General features: G+C 45.4%; 1 protein-coding gene across 4 annotated transcripts in view; it reads right to left on the minus strand.

The window, feature by feature from the left end:
• KDM2B (lysine demethylase 2B) overlaps nt 1–14,772 on the minus strand; it is a 106,216-nt gene that overhangs the window by 22,698 nt on the left and 68,746 nt on the right. The gene's annotated exons all lie outside the window — the stretch shown is intronic.

Below are 14,772 nucleotides of genomic sequence, written 5' to 3' on the forward strand. Positions count from 1 at the left end.
GAAAAAGCAATGTAATATTGATTTGACACGTCCTGTGTAGAAAAATAGGGTAAGCAGGCATTAAAGCAGGCCTGTATGAAAATACAGCTGGAGCTACATGAGGTGTTTTACCACTGGAACAGTTCTGAACAGAAAAGAAAACATTCCACAGGTCTTTGGTACATAGGTCACTGCGTTATAGTTTAGGATCAGACCAAGACTCTTAAGAAAACTCCAAAAGAAAGATTTCCCATCTTGCATTGATTTTTGTTTTAAACTTCTAAGATACAAAAATGCTTATGAAAGCTTCAGGTTTTAGAAGAGTTGAAGAATCCCAGAACACAACCAACTTTCCAGATTCATCCAGCAAGAACCAGTACCTCCAAGTAGCCAATTTCACAGCTGGTACAATACAGCTGAGACCAATCTGCTCTCCCAACCATTAGCTCTTTTCAAAAAGTGTGCAGTGATTGCACCAAGACACAGACACAAATGGAAAAGGCCTGGCATGAGAAAAAATTTAAGAAAAGATGAGGACTGGGACATTTTAACTGCTATGTCTGGGAGCAGAGCAGTGAACTCAGCAGCAGCACGGGCCTGCACATTCACACGATCTTGAGAATTAGGTAAAGGCTTAATAAAGTTACTCATCCAAACCTCAGCTTAGGTTCTTGGACTGACACTGCACCAGGCCAGCACAGCACACGGAAGGTTTCTGCACAGATCTGCCATCCCTGGGGAGCACCCAAGGCACACCACCACCCCAAAATCTTTCTCGGCCCTGTTTTCTACGTCCAATTCTGAACCAAAACAAGGTAAAGTCGTTCAAAACAAGATGAGCTTTGGAAGATAGTCTCAACACCCGGACTACCTAGAAACTTGTCTCTAAAAACAAAGTATTAGGCTATTTTGAAGAGCGAAACACCTCAAGTTTTGAACAAAACTATCGAGTTTATGTTTAAATTGCATACACATGTTTAATACTATTCCTGGTGCATTTTTAATTGCTTAGGCAGTTCTTAGAGAGTAAAATACGCAATCTAGAACATATGTTCTGGATTATTTTTCACAGATTACTTCATAAATTCGAAAAGTTTATTCTCCTTCCCCCCAAGGGGAAAAAAAAAAAAAAAAAAAAAAAGCCTTCAGAGAATAAACCCTGCAAGTATTAATAAAAGTTCTCTTTTCATTTCAGCACACATCCTTCTCTTTCTTCTACATCCCTCGTCCCTGGGAACGGAAAGGAGGCTTTGGCTATAAATCAAACCAAGACAAGGTAGCCAGGCTCAGCATCAGACTCTCCCCCAAGTCCCGCAGCCCTCTCAGCTATTTGAGGAATCTTAATAGGAAAAAAAATAACAATTCTGCCGCGGACAGGGCAGCCCCCGAGAGGCAACAACCGCCCGCCGGCGGCGCGTTCGGGGCCCTGGGAGGTGCCGAACTCGCGGTGCCCGGGGCGCCCGCGGCGGGCGAGGCCGAGCGCCCCGGGCCGGCCCCGCGGAGGCTCCGCGGCCCCGCCCGGCGCGGCCCCTCGGCGGGCGGCGCTGCCCCGGGGCCGCTCCCGACCCCACATTGTTCCCGTCCCCGCGGCCGGCGCGGCGCTGCCCGGCCCGGCCTCCTCCCCTCCCTTCCCGCTGCAAACTTCGCCGCCCGCCCCGGACCTGCTCCGGCCCCAGCTCGGGCCCCGGCCCCGGCTCGGGCTCCGGCTCCGACTCGTAGTCCTCCTCGTCGGCGCTCGCAGACATGGCCATGGCTCATGGTGGGCCCAGGCGGAGCCGAGCTGACATGGCTGGAGCGGCGCTGCTGGCGGAGCCCCGCTCCCCGCACACACACACACACATGCAGGAGGAGGAGGAGGAGGAGGAGGAAGGGGGGCCGTGCATATTCATGCCAGGCAGCCAGGAAGGGGCTGGCCCTGCCGGCACGGCCAATCGCGGGCCGCTTCCACACCGCCGGCCTGCGGGGACAGCGGGCACCGCGCGGCCGGGGCACCGCGGCCGCCCCCCGCACACGGCGCGGCCGGGGACGGGGGGCTCGGCCGCCCGGCCGGCAATTAGCCCCCCGCCGGTAATGAGCCCCGCGGTGCGCCGAGGGCCGGCGGGGGCGGGCCGAGGCTCGGGTGTGCCGAGCGGCGCTGGGCGGGGAGGATGCGCGGCCGCCCGCGGGGCGCTCGGCGCTGCTCGGGCTGCTCAGACAAAGGAGACGCGCACAGACACACACACACACACACGCACAGACACACACACAGACACACACACCCCCTGCACCGCGCTACCTGCCCGCTCCTCTCCCGCGGCGCGGGGCGGGCCGGCAGCGGGGAACCTCCATCCCTCGGCGGCAGGAAGGCACCGAGCGAACTTCGAGATTGCAAGCGGCAGAACCAGCGCTGGGATAAGACGAAGCTTCACCCGGCCGGTGAAGCTGCTCGCATCTGGCCTCACGCTGGCTCCTTGTGCAGGCACCCCTTCTTTGACTTGCTCCCAAGGAACCATTTCTAGCCCTACTCTGGCCATCCTGCCCCGCTGCTGGGGTTTCACAATGGAATACCCTCCCCGTAAGGTGACACGTTACACATCGGTCAGTTGGGGACCTGTTCTGGATCCAAAGGTCCCAGGGCCAGCACCTCCACATGGACACTGCCTTTGCCCTCCAGAATCTGAGGGTCACGGGCCTGGATTTGAGTGCCGGAGATTTAAATTTCCCATTGGATTTATGGGCCTACTTTCAGGGGAAATCCCGATTCCACTCAAGTTGTTAGGATTTTGCCTCCGGCTCCTACGCCCACAACACAGAATTAAACATGAGATTAAATATTTGCATGTGCTGAGCAACCAAGAAGCCATAAAGAAGCACATCTAATGGTCCTTGCATCAGGATTTTTGCCAAACTAGTTTCAGCTCGGTTCCCTGGTCTGAATTACCACACTGCACAACCACTTTGGGTAGTTCAGAAGAGGCAGCAACAGGCAAGAGCTGGCATGGGAGCAAGCAGCAACACAGCCCTTGTGACACCGGGATCCACATCGAGCCCGGTCCCTCAAGTTTAAGTAACAAAACACAATCAAACTTTAAACACATATTTACAGGCAACGGCTAATAAAGCCACGTGAATGGTGTAATGATGTCCCTTCCTTATTTTCAGCACATTAAATATCCACTGTGCGTTGTACTCCTGTCCTCTTGCCAACTCAAACCCAAATGATGGGTAGGTGATGGTGTTCTCCCATCCTGCTCATCCACCACGATGGGAGCAAAACATTCACTCACAACACGCGATGGGATGTGCTCAGCCTGTCTCCTCAGGTTTCTCTCTTCCCCCATTGTGTTCCTACACAACCGGCAGCAGGAGCAGACGAAAGCTGAGGCACGAAAGGCATGTGCCTAAGGCCTTGGCTTTCAGAATCACAAGGTAATATCAGAATCCAATGTTTTCTGGAGGGAGAGGAAAGGGGGGGATGCATCTAATGACAGGCCTACAAGGGAGAGTTTTAAACCACGAGCAATGATGTGGCTACGGCCGTGTTTGTGGTGCCATAATACACCTGGCCTGCAGCAGCAGCAGCAGCAGCAGGACAGATGACATCCAGAAGGAAGACGCCTGGTCCCACACCTGCCCGTGGGCAGAACAAGTCTCCAGTTCCCTGCGAGGCTCCCTGTAACCTGGCTCACACTTGTCTGTCCCTCCAGCCTTTTGGCTCCGTAATCCAGACCAGAGAAAAAAATAACTCGTGACATCCCTCAAGGACAATCCACCGGTCACACCACGGCGAAATGTCATTCACAGCAAATTAAATCACGACAGAGATCACCCTACTCCTCTCAATCTGCACCGCATTCCAGCACCCCTGATGCTGGCATTGGCCTCTCCGGGCTGCAGCAGGTTCCTTCCCAAGGTGACCCACAGCACCCTCACCCCACAGCCAGCCCTGCCACCCCAGAGCGTGGCCACGCTGCCCTTGCAACAGCACCACAAGTGACAAGTGAGCTCTAATTTCAGAGCCTGACTTAGGAGGGAAGGCTCACACATGCCAAGATCTTGGAATGATTTCCAAACGCTAGGTAAACTTTGTCGAGATGGTGCTTAAAAAAATGGGATAGGGTATGATGTAAAATAGCAAACTGGGAATCACCAAGGGGGAAACAACACAATAAAATATTTTTTTTTTCTGATTATAATTGCTCTCAAAAAACCTCATCCTGTACAAGAGAAGCTAACCATTCAAAGGAATATTTAATACACAGAAGGAACTATTAAGGGAGCATTTTCCAGCTCAATTCTTTCAGCTTGTCTGCACTAGAGAACACTAAATTACAACAGTGAGTAACCCTTGTGTGAACAGCATCTAGTTGCCCAGCCTGGCGAAGTTTACAACACTTTAGAACACAAAATAAGCAGCAGTGACCCCAGTCCTGCCTGCAGAGGAAGAACTGTGTCCATACGTCAGCTTAGTGTGATACAGTTCAGTAATAAATAACATCCTTAATTACGCTGCTGAATGAGCCATAGTGAAAACTGCATGAAAACAGACAGCACCTTCTATTTTGAACTGTTGCTTTGATTGCACCTCACCTGAAGTCATATATAAGTCTCATCAATATCATAATCTTCTCCACAGAAACCAATTATGTTGTCACAAACTGAGACAATAACCTCAAGCGAAGAATAAACAGCAGGAGCAGATGAGTGCCAAAGAACCAGATTTTATTCTCATGCAAATATCCTTAAGTAGTAAAACCAAGCTGGGGGAGGACGACTACAACCCCTGTGCTGTACTCACTCACTCCCGAGCATCTCCTGTACCAACAGATTGCAGCTGCTGCTGCCAGCGCTGAACAGGATCCGTGTTTTCCTATTACACACCAGACTTTATGATGCTCAATAATAAAGTGAAATAAAGCTTTTTTATATGGCACAAACACACTTTTGATTTAACTTTCCCTTGAAACTTTTTATGCATCTTTACAGAGTATTATATTTAGCTGGTATTAGGAAAAAAATATTTACACAGAAACAATGAGAAAAACAACCTCAAGCTGGTTGATATGGAAGTCATTGAAAAAAGATGTGATTTGAGCTGCTGCTGCTTTCTGCAGGCCAGCACGTATGTTTTTTGAAAAGGAAACCCACTGAGATGTTTATGAATCACAATTATTGACCTGTACGACAATAGGAGAGTTACCTAGTAGCTTTCTAAGGTTCATTGTTTTGGTGTAAGAGTCCATTCACATGAAAAACGATCTTAACTGTTGGGCCTGGGCAAATTTCATGACACTTTTCTCAAGAGTTTTAACCAATATTTCAGTTGTATTCTCAACACTAGCAGTGACAGTCTGACAGCCTAAATATCCACAATCTTACTACTTCCCATCTACTTTATCTGAACTATGACATAAGAGTTGTCATCAGATGCACTGAGTATCTGTCACAATCTTTCCAATAAAGTCTGATTGATCAACCTTAGATCAAATGAAATAACACGAGATGAAATAACATTGACTGCTCCCTCCATGCGGTGCTGCTGCTCGTACTTCCCTAAGCAGTGTCCAGCACTGCTCCAGGAGAAGCAAAGGCAGCGAGGGCTGTACAAACACATCCTGGAGGACACCACCCAAACAAACAAGAGCCCAGACAGAACGTGCTGACAGGAACTCACTCACCCATAAGCCTTAAAACCCAAACAACCCTCCCCAAACCCCAACACCTTGTCATCCTAATAAAGTAATAAATAAGACTGCAGAATGGTGAAACGTGGAGTGCATCTATCTCACAGACAGACTCTTCTCTGCAGGAAGAGCCATGACATGACTGGGACTATCCACTGGGAAATTAGGGAAATCCTGCCAGGCTTCCTTCTTCCACGGAGCCTTATGGCACAAAGTGTTTCCACAGCACAGCTTGTGTCTCCAAGAGCCATGTTCTGTCAGTAAATGCAAAAACTAGTGAAGGAGGTTCCTAAGTAGATAAGGAGCGACTGCCATGCTGTGGAGGAAGATGCAAATAGATGTGGCTGAAAGAGTGGATTAACCGGAATAGGAAACCTGCTTTCCTGCAAGAGGCTCAGTGTGCTCTGACACACAGCACAGAACGCTGGGAGACACTCAGCTGTGTCCAACGTGTGGGCAGCAGCCTGAAAATCCAGAGACCAAACCCAAACACACGGTAAGCAAAGGAAAAGCTCAAGTGCAGTTTGCCTGTGAGGACTCATTGCTCATTGTCGTCACCTACAAACTTGACTTGGATTTGTGGGGAAACATCCAGGACTAAAAACTAAACCACACTAGGCCAAGACTTGCAACTACTTTGCTTTTATTGGAATTTACCTGTATATTTTGCTGTATTTGTTATTTTCTAGAAGGAGAACACTGCTGTCCCTCGTCTATCTGGCCCACTGGTGCCTGCAGGAAAGTCCTGAAGTTGAAACAAACCTTCATTTATATTCTCAGCAGACTTTAATTTCAATGTGCTGTGGAACTAAGAGGAAGCCATCTTCTTGGGGACAGAACATACAATTCAATTTTGTTCTGAAAAGTGCACGCAGGATTAATGTCCATAATTGCACGGCCTGTACTGTGGAATGACAAACGCCTTTCCCACTGCCCTGCCAATGTGCTTCGATCCAGAAACAAAACTATTAACTTTCAGGAACGTAACTCAAAGCTTGGATTGTTTTGATGTCGGGGTGGTGGAGAGCAGAAGGATGTTGGAAGTCTTAAAACCAGGTTCAAACCTTAGCCTCTGTTGGCCAGTTCAGCGATAAATGTAGGCCAGGCTCCTGGTGATAAAATCTAAGATGTGTCAACTCCTTTCACATAGACATGTAAGGAAAAGGTCTTAACACTACAGCAGTTTCCATCAGAAATTTACTGTCATGAAATGAAGAGAAAGCTTCTGGCTTGAAAAATGGTAGTCAAGGCGTAGTTGGGAAAAATTCATATTACTGAATATTCGTGTCTGTGGTAGAAGAATGACAATGGGGAGGGAATACATAAATCTTCTTGTGTGATACCTGGAGCACAACAGTAGAAAAACAGAGATGTCTGTTCATTTTTTTCCCCCAATCCATTTAGATTTCTAGTCAGAGTCAACATGGCTCTAATTTACCTGTTTGATGTATTAATCACATAAAGGCATTGGTCAGATTTCAAAGCAAGTGGCTGAGAGTTGATAAGAAGTGAAAATATTAAGTCAGAGATGGAAGATTAAGAAGGTGCTCATTCAAGTCCTTGCTATTTATAATTACTCCCTGAAGGGACACAATATTTCAAGTACAGCCTCTTGAGGTGAGAAATAATCTGTCAAGTCACCAGGCAAAGGTTTTAGAAAAATACTGAGGCAACAGGCAGTGAAGCTCTTTTGTAGAGTCACGGCGTGGGCTGGGTTGGAAGGGACCTTCAAGACCACCTGGTTCCAGCCCCCCATGGCAAGTTACGCACGATACACATCCACCAAACCCTGCAACTCCTTGAGTTACTGCACAGATGAATTTGTCTGGAGGATTAAGGCGTGTAAGAGATTGAAACAGCGCTCAGAAAAATAAACAGGTCGGGCAAGGAGCTGCCTTCCTGGGCAGCACTGCCCCGGGAAAGCAGAGGCTTGACAGGAGCTTCAAGAGCTTTCAGTCCCTTGCACTGTACCCCGAGAATCCTTTGGTTCTGGTGCATCAGGTTTTATTCCTGCCTCCAAGTGTATTTAGCAGGGGAAGGCCTTCGTTTTGTATGTGTACAGCTACTGAGGGAAGTCCCCTAAAAAAATATATATCCCCCAAACATCAACTATGTGGTTTTGTGTCTTAATAGATTTGTCAGGAGCCAAAACTGGGGCATTTTTCTTGAATATATTTCAGCTCTCTCCTACCACATGGCATCCACTATCCGACAGTGTAAAAGAACACAAATCATTCAAAATTATTTAAATCACTGATTCCAATCACAATTTAAATCAGTAAAGAGAAAAACAAATTTAAATTGATTTAAATCCTCATTTTCTTTTGTACTTGTGTTATTTTCTGGGAGAAAAGTAATTATTAGCATCTGATAACTATGAAGAAATGCCTGATTTGCAGTAGATTATGAACTTTATAATCAGGACTTTTTATCAACAAAGAGGATTCACAATACACACATATTTGTATATGCAAATCTCCTCGTAGACTACTGGCATTTAAAATTGTTGTTGACACCAAACAGAGTTCAGGCTCTGCTGTGTGGGATCACTTCAAACACCTTTAAGCTGATGCCTGGCATGAATGAAATGTGACAGTTTAAATCTCCTTTTTGCTGCTGCGCCACTTGGAATGACTGATGGAAAACTCATTTGAATCTCAACCAGAAAAATACACCACACAACAACTTACCCAGAATCTCAACCAGAAAACACATCATACAGCAATTTACACAGGATTGTTTTGCTGTCTTATCTGCCTTTATCGTTTTTATCCTTTCCAAGTTTTTTTCTTTTCTAACACCAGATAGACTCAATTTTTACTTTAATTCTTAAGTGCTTGTTTTTAATTGTCAGTATGCTCTTTCTAATACATTTGCACTCCCACAGGAAGTTCCCTGAGTAGATCTCCAAGGGACTGGCCTGTCTTAGGGAATCTGGAAGAGTTTTCCCACTGCTGCTACACGGAATGTTGCTTTCCTGGTGGTAGCCCCGGGCAGGCTCCTGAAGCTGATGCTGGTTTGATGTTGTGCCATTTCTACGTGCTCAGATCTGTTTGAGACACCACTCTGGTTAAAACACTAATTGCTGTAACGAGTCCCTCACTGCTCCTGCTTCTCTGGGTGGAGCTGGCCCAGCGATAGCTATGGCAGGAATTCTTAGTAAGCAAGCAAGTAAAAACTGGAAGCACTTATTCAAAGGTTTTCAGGAATGTTCTTTGTCCACCTCACACCTCTCCCCCTGAACTGAAAGAAAACCTGATATAAACCAATGCTCAACGCTTCTGAAAAATCACATTGGTTTTGAGTTGATCAAAACACTCCAGTTTATGCTTTACCCCCTAATTTTTGCATACAATCAAATTTATTGTGTCCACTGATTCTTAGTCCATTTACTTACTATTTCTTAGGTTTGATCAAATGCATAATGTCACATAAAATTGAATCCCTAAATAAAGGAGCTCTGTTATTAAAAAATGGTAGATTTTCTTCTCTTCCCAGCGCTTTCAAGGTGAAACACTAAAAAGAAGAAAAAGGCTTCCTTGCTGGAAATGGCAGCAGACATATGAAAGAACATAGGGACATCTATGGGGTCCAGACATGGAGATGGTAGCCAATCCTGCTGACTTTAATTATTTAAAACACAGCTTCATTCTAAAAATCTACACCCTTTTCACCATAGCTGTCTACTGCTCTTCTTGTGTGCCCTTTGGTTCAGACTGTGAACAATGATCCCAAATCTTATTTCCAGCCTAAATCTATTTATGGTATGTTTATATTCACTTCTTCCCATGCCAACATTGTCCATTAGCTTAAATAACTCTTTTCCTGCCCCGATGATTATACTCCCTGAAGTACTTGCACAACAATCATCTCTCCCCTCAGCTCTGCTGGGCCATGCTGAACCAGGCATGCCCTGCCAGTTTCTGCTCTCCAACATCACATCCTGAACATGTGCGGTGGTGGAGTCCCACCTTCACCCTCACCTCAAAACTACCTAGAATGGAACTAGAATAGAGAGAAAAAAAAAAAAAAAAAAAAAAAGCTCAGATGTATGTTTTTGTACCAGAAAAACCTGAACTGACTTGTGATTTTCAACTTGTGAACAGGGGGAAAAAATACTGAAACACAGTAATGGGGACATAAAAAAATCCTTGGCAGCACAGAGATGAACAGAGACTTCATTCAGATTTCTCAGAATGCATGATACAGAGGGCATGAAGTGTATTTCTGATATTAAAGGACAGATCTGAAACAACATAAGGAAGTACTTATCTACACAGAGCTTTATTAAACCGCAGGGGACACTGCCACAGGATGCTGAGGACATCAAAAAGATCAACAGGTTCCACAAATTATTAGGTAAATTCACAGAGAGAAAAAAATTCTACCGGGGACAATAAGCAGAAAAGATGAAGATAAAATCTTCCATCTCAACAGACAAGATAAGCAAAGGGAATCTCTGTATTTCTGCTTTGTTCCTACGACTCCTTTAACGGCGGTGACGGCACCACCAGGAACAGGAACAGGACAGTGCTACAAGGAATGTGGGCTGCTGGAACATGACTTTCCTCAGCCACAGGAATCAGCCTTTTGCTCTGCCTCTCACAGATTAGTTCAAATGAGTTAATCCTTCTTTTTCAGATCCATGGATGTAGCTGTAGAATTCTGCAAAAAGATTTCCAGTAAAGATAATGGGGTACAAGCTGAACTGCTGCAGGACAGAACTCACTAATGACAGAAATCAGATGCTGCCATCCCAGAAGGCTCCTTTCAGTGCCCACCCTGACCACACCAACACAAAAAAATCCAGCCTGAGGAATGCTTTGCCTTTTTTTTTTTTTTTTTTTTTTTTTTTTTTTTTTTTTTAAAAAAATTATCAGTTTTTCTTCCTGGTTCTCATGCCCTGACACAGAGCTATGAACATTATTTGCACTGCCAATTGCAGGGAAACTGGTGTTTTAAAAAAAGCCAATAATCCCATCAAAGTTTCAGTTTGTGTCCTTTACTAATTAATAGTATTCCGTTAAATAGGAATATTACCATTTCTTTATTATACTTCTCAGTTATCTTCTTTAAAATCAACAGGTAAAAATTACATGGAGAAAGAGTGTGAACAGGCATCAGAAAAGCAGCCACATCTTGCAGCACTGTTAACCAGCTACTGAAAATCACAGCTCCATCTCCTGCTCACAGCCAGACCTAAATATATTTGGACACTCACTCTCATTGAAATGCAGCGGCTTTAGTTTTGTGCCAGGTAAGAGAGATGAGAATCCAGCTCCCAGTCTGCATTTCTAACTCTTTACAGAATAGGAGAGTCCAAACATATTTCAGTTCTTTAGAGCTGCTCTTCATAGACAGCTAAAGATCTTTATCACGATAAAAACAGAAGGCACTGCCACAGGGTGGAATTACATGCTGCTGGAGTTGACTGTTTTCTTCCAGAAATAGGAAATGGTTTGAAAAACGTGGTTTCTGCTTGAGCTGTGTTCTGAGTTCCTTAAATAAAATACTATCCCTAATTCCTGTCCAGATAAATGGGAACTCTGGTACCGTAGGGCTGAGGAACTCACGGGAATGGGTTTTGAGACTGGGCTTGGCAGTCACCAGCTTCCTGCACCAGTGACCAGCTGTGAGTTGCCACAGTGGAAAATCAGGTTTAGGCTCTGTTCACACCATCCCCAAAAAGTTCATGTCCAAGGGATGGGGTAGAAGTTAGTGCCAGAAGTCAGTGGCAGAGCCCAGCACTCGAAGGCAGCGTGCCCTGTGGAACTCTTCCCCCTGGACAGCATCACACAGCGGGATTTGGTCAAAGGGTGGACTTGATCCTGGAGGTTTTTGCAACCTTAATGATCCGTGATTGCAAACCCCCAGCAAACACTGAGCCCTGCAGTGAGTGAGGACAGGCCACTGCAGCACAGCCCCAGCACAGGAACAGGATGGGGGCTGCACATCCACAGCTGCATCCGCGCCGGCAGCCAGTGGGAAACGTCCTGCCTGAAGGTACAGAAACTGTCAGTCAGCCATCAGGACAAGCAGGTTTCAAATATCCGCTCACTCCCACATTCCTGATTCCTTCAACAGGCCTAAATTAGGATTGTTGTACATGTCCTAAGACCCCTGGCACTGGACAGTTTTCTCTTACTGTACAGCTAAAAGAAAACGACAGGTTCTTGCTTCTTTTGAAATAGAGTTTCCAAAGGGGAAAAGAAAAGGTGCCTAAAGGAGAGTAATTATTGTGCTAAATAATTATCAATAAATTATAAGAAGTACAAGCAACTCAAAATAGCTCCATAAAGATGAGTAAATACGATCTAAAGAGGTGTCTATGAATCACACTCCATCTCTCTTATTACCACAAAATAATAAAGGCTCATACATTTTACTACAGAACTTTCCACTGAAGATGCCGGAGATCCTTATAAACATTCATTTCACCTCCCAGATGGGAAGCCCCATCTGCAGCCGGAAGAGCTCAGGGAGCAGGGATGTGCCATTCACCTCACACGACACAAGGTGCTGCAGCAGAGCCGGGAACAGGCGCAGACCCCGGCCTCCCATTTTGTGCACTAACCACGACATCATCAAATGTCACCCAGTTATTCCATCTACTCACTAAACCGTTGCTGGTTCTTGCTCCTGTTTCTTTTCCCAGAGAACCACTCTCTTTGGCAGGGAGCTGCAGTGTGACTGGCAGCCCCAAATGGAAGAGGTGGGCAGAGAGCGGCAGCGCTGCGGGGTCACCACACACGGACGGCTCCTCCCTGAACTTGGTTCAATGTCCTGCCCACAACACCTCATCCTCTCTCAAGTGGGAGCTGAGGTGAATGAAGAGATTTCTTCCTTAAACCCCAGCACGTCACAGGCTTCAAGCAGCCCTCTGTGCACGCTGTTCATGTCACACCCACAGCACGTGAAAGAAACTGACTCCATTTTAAAGGGGAATATTATTTGCTGCTTCGAAAATCACTCAGGTTATCAAAAGGCACATTCTTTCAAAAACAAGCAGTGTAACCAAGCTCGACCTTTCCCAACCTGGCTTGCTAACACAGACACTCCCTGTCCCTATTGCAGGGATCTCTGACTTCAGTCAGGGTTCTCTCCCTCTGCTCTTTGCTTTTCTCACTCCATCCCTTTTCAGTACTTGCTTCTCTCCTAATCCTGCTCTCTCGCCATTTCTAGTCTATTCCCCTCCTTTCTTTACAGTAATTTCCATTTTCTTTGAAATGTTTTGGCATTTAATGCTGGCTTTATTCTTCCTTCTCCATCTGCTGCTCTTGTCTTTCTAAATCTCTTCTGGAGCCTTCTCTCAGGAGAAAGCAAGAGAGATGTACTCTGTTCCACGTACTGCTTCATCTTTCTGGATTTCAGTTCCCTTCTTTTCCTTCATGGCTTGGAATCAGACAATCCTCCTGTCCCTGGAAGCTGATACCAACTAAAACATCTCCTTGCAGCCCCAGGTACTGTGCTGTACTGGATCTCCTGCTCCCGCTCTGAACAAAAGGATCTCAGGAAAGCACTGGGAAATATCTGCTATTTCTCCTATAAATACTACAAGAGCAAGACTGCAGAAAGCGAAATTACTGGTGGATTTTACTCCCCTGCCTTGTGCTCAACGTTTGTGGGGTCTTCTGGCCATGGAGACTTGCTCCACCAGCCGCAATCCATTTTCCAAGGGAGTTATCCCCTCCCTAAGGGTTTTTCTTCTCTGTAAAATCTTCTGTTTCATTATCGGGGCTTACAGGGAGCAAAGGAGAAATAACCAAGCTTAACTACTAAAACTGCTCTTAGACAAATCTCCCCTTTATTGTCTTTTCCCCCAGATTTTAATTTGGGACTCAAAGGCTCAGCTCTAAGACGTCTCTTCCCAGCCTGTTCACTTGGCCTCTGTTCCCAGGAAGGGAAATAGCTGCAACAGGGAAAATGACAAGGACATTTGCCAATTAGAAGCACAACAACAAATTTCTCTTGGGAAATGTGCAGCCCTATCTGCAAGTGTACCTTTGAACTAAAACATAAGACATAACACAAACTGATCACAGATTAAACACAGCAAATATGAAAAGAATGGTGAAAGGATTTCTTCTGCTACTAATTTTTGTTTATTTCCAAACTTCAACTTAAAAGTTCTCCTTGTATTTGTTATTAACTGGTATGTTTCATATTGTTGTACCAGTGGGAATGATGCCTCCTACAAGTTTTTGCTTTCAGAAAGGCAGAAGGAAAAGAAACACCTGGGAAAAAAAAACACACACACACACACAAAAAAAAAAAACCAAAAACACCAAACCCCCCCCCCCCAAACCAAAAAACAAACAAAAAAAACCCACCAAAAACAAAACCCCCAAACCCTTGCAGCCAGCAAGATGGATTTTGCCAAAAATGGGTAAAACTTGAGTCACAAAAACTACATATCCTTTACAGTTGAAGTTAAGTTGTCAATACACAGAAATAAAATAGAAGAAATGAAGCATTTATCATGGTTCCAAAATAAAGTGAACAAGAATATTAACAAATGCCAAAGCTTATAAAAGCCTCAAAGCACTCAGATCCTCCCTTCTCTCACAAGCTCAAAAGGGAGTCAGTTGTTCCTTAGTCTTATCTTATCTGTTTCCCACACCAACTTTTCTCTGGTCACAGAGATTTTGCTTTATTCAATGCTTAAAATATACCTGAGCATGGAAAGAGCAGCAGCCATAAAACCAGAGGAGTGCAGAATCTCACACCTATTTCTCAAGGTTTTCCACAGTTGTTTCTAAACACAGAGCACATTCTCATGGATTTATTACAAGCTAAAAGGGAAATATGTATTTAACAAGACACAATTCCTCTGAAATGCGCTGAGCTAAAACCCAAAAAGAGACCAAGAAGGAACGTGACGTGCTCATCCTGCCCCACTCTCCTCTGGCAGTTCCATGTTTATGGTCTCCTACTTCCCATCTGCAAACAGCAAATTCTCGTGGCTACACGTGCCATAACAAGTTCATCAGCACAAAAAGAGAGAACTGAGTGAATTATCTTCCCTGATAATTATTTGAAAGGTATCCACAGTGGTAACAACGACAGATTTTCAGATCAAAGCCTGATTTAAGCTGACCGACCCCTTCAGCGTTTCCAAAGAAATAATGGA

The sequence above is a fragment of the Hirundo rustica genome, chromosome 17 (genome assembly GCF_015227805.2).
Source record: "Hirundo rustica isolate bHirRus1 chromosome 17, bHirRus1.pri.v3, whole genome shotgun sequence".
Taxonomy (NCBI): Eukaryota; Metazoa; Chordata; class Aves; order Passeriformes; family Hirundinidae; genus Hirundo; species Hirundo rustica.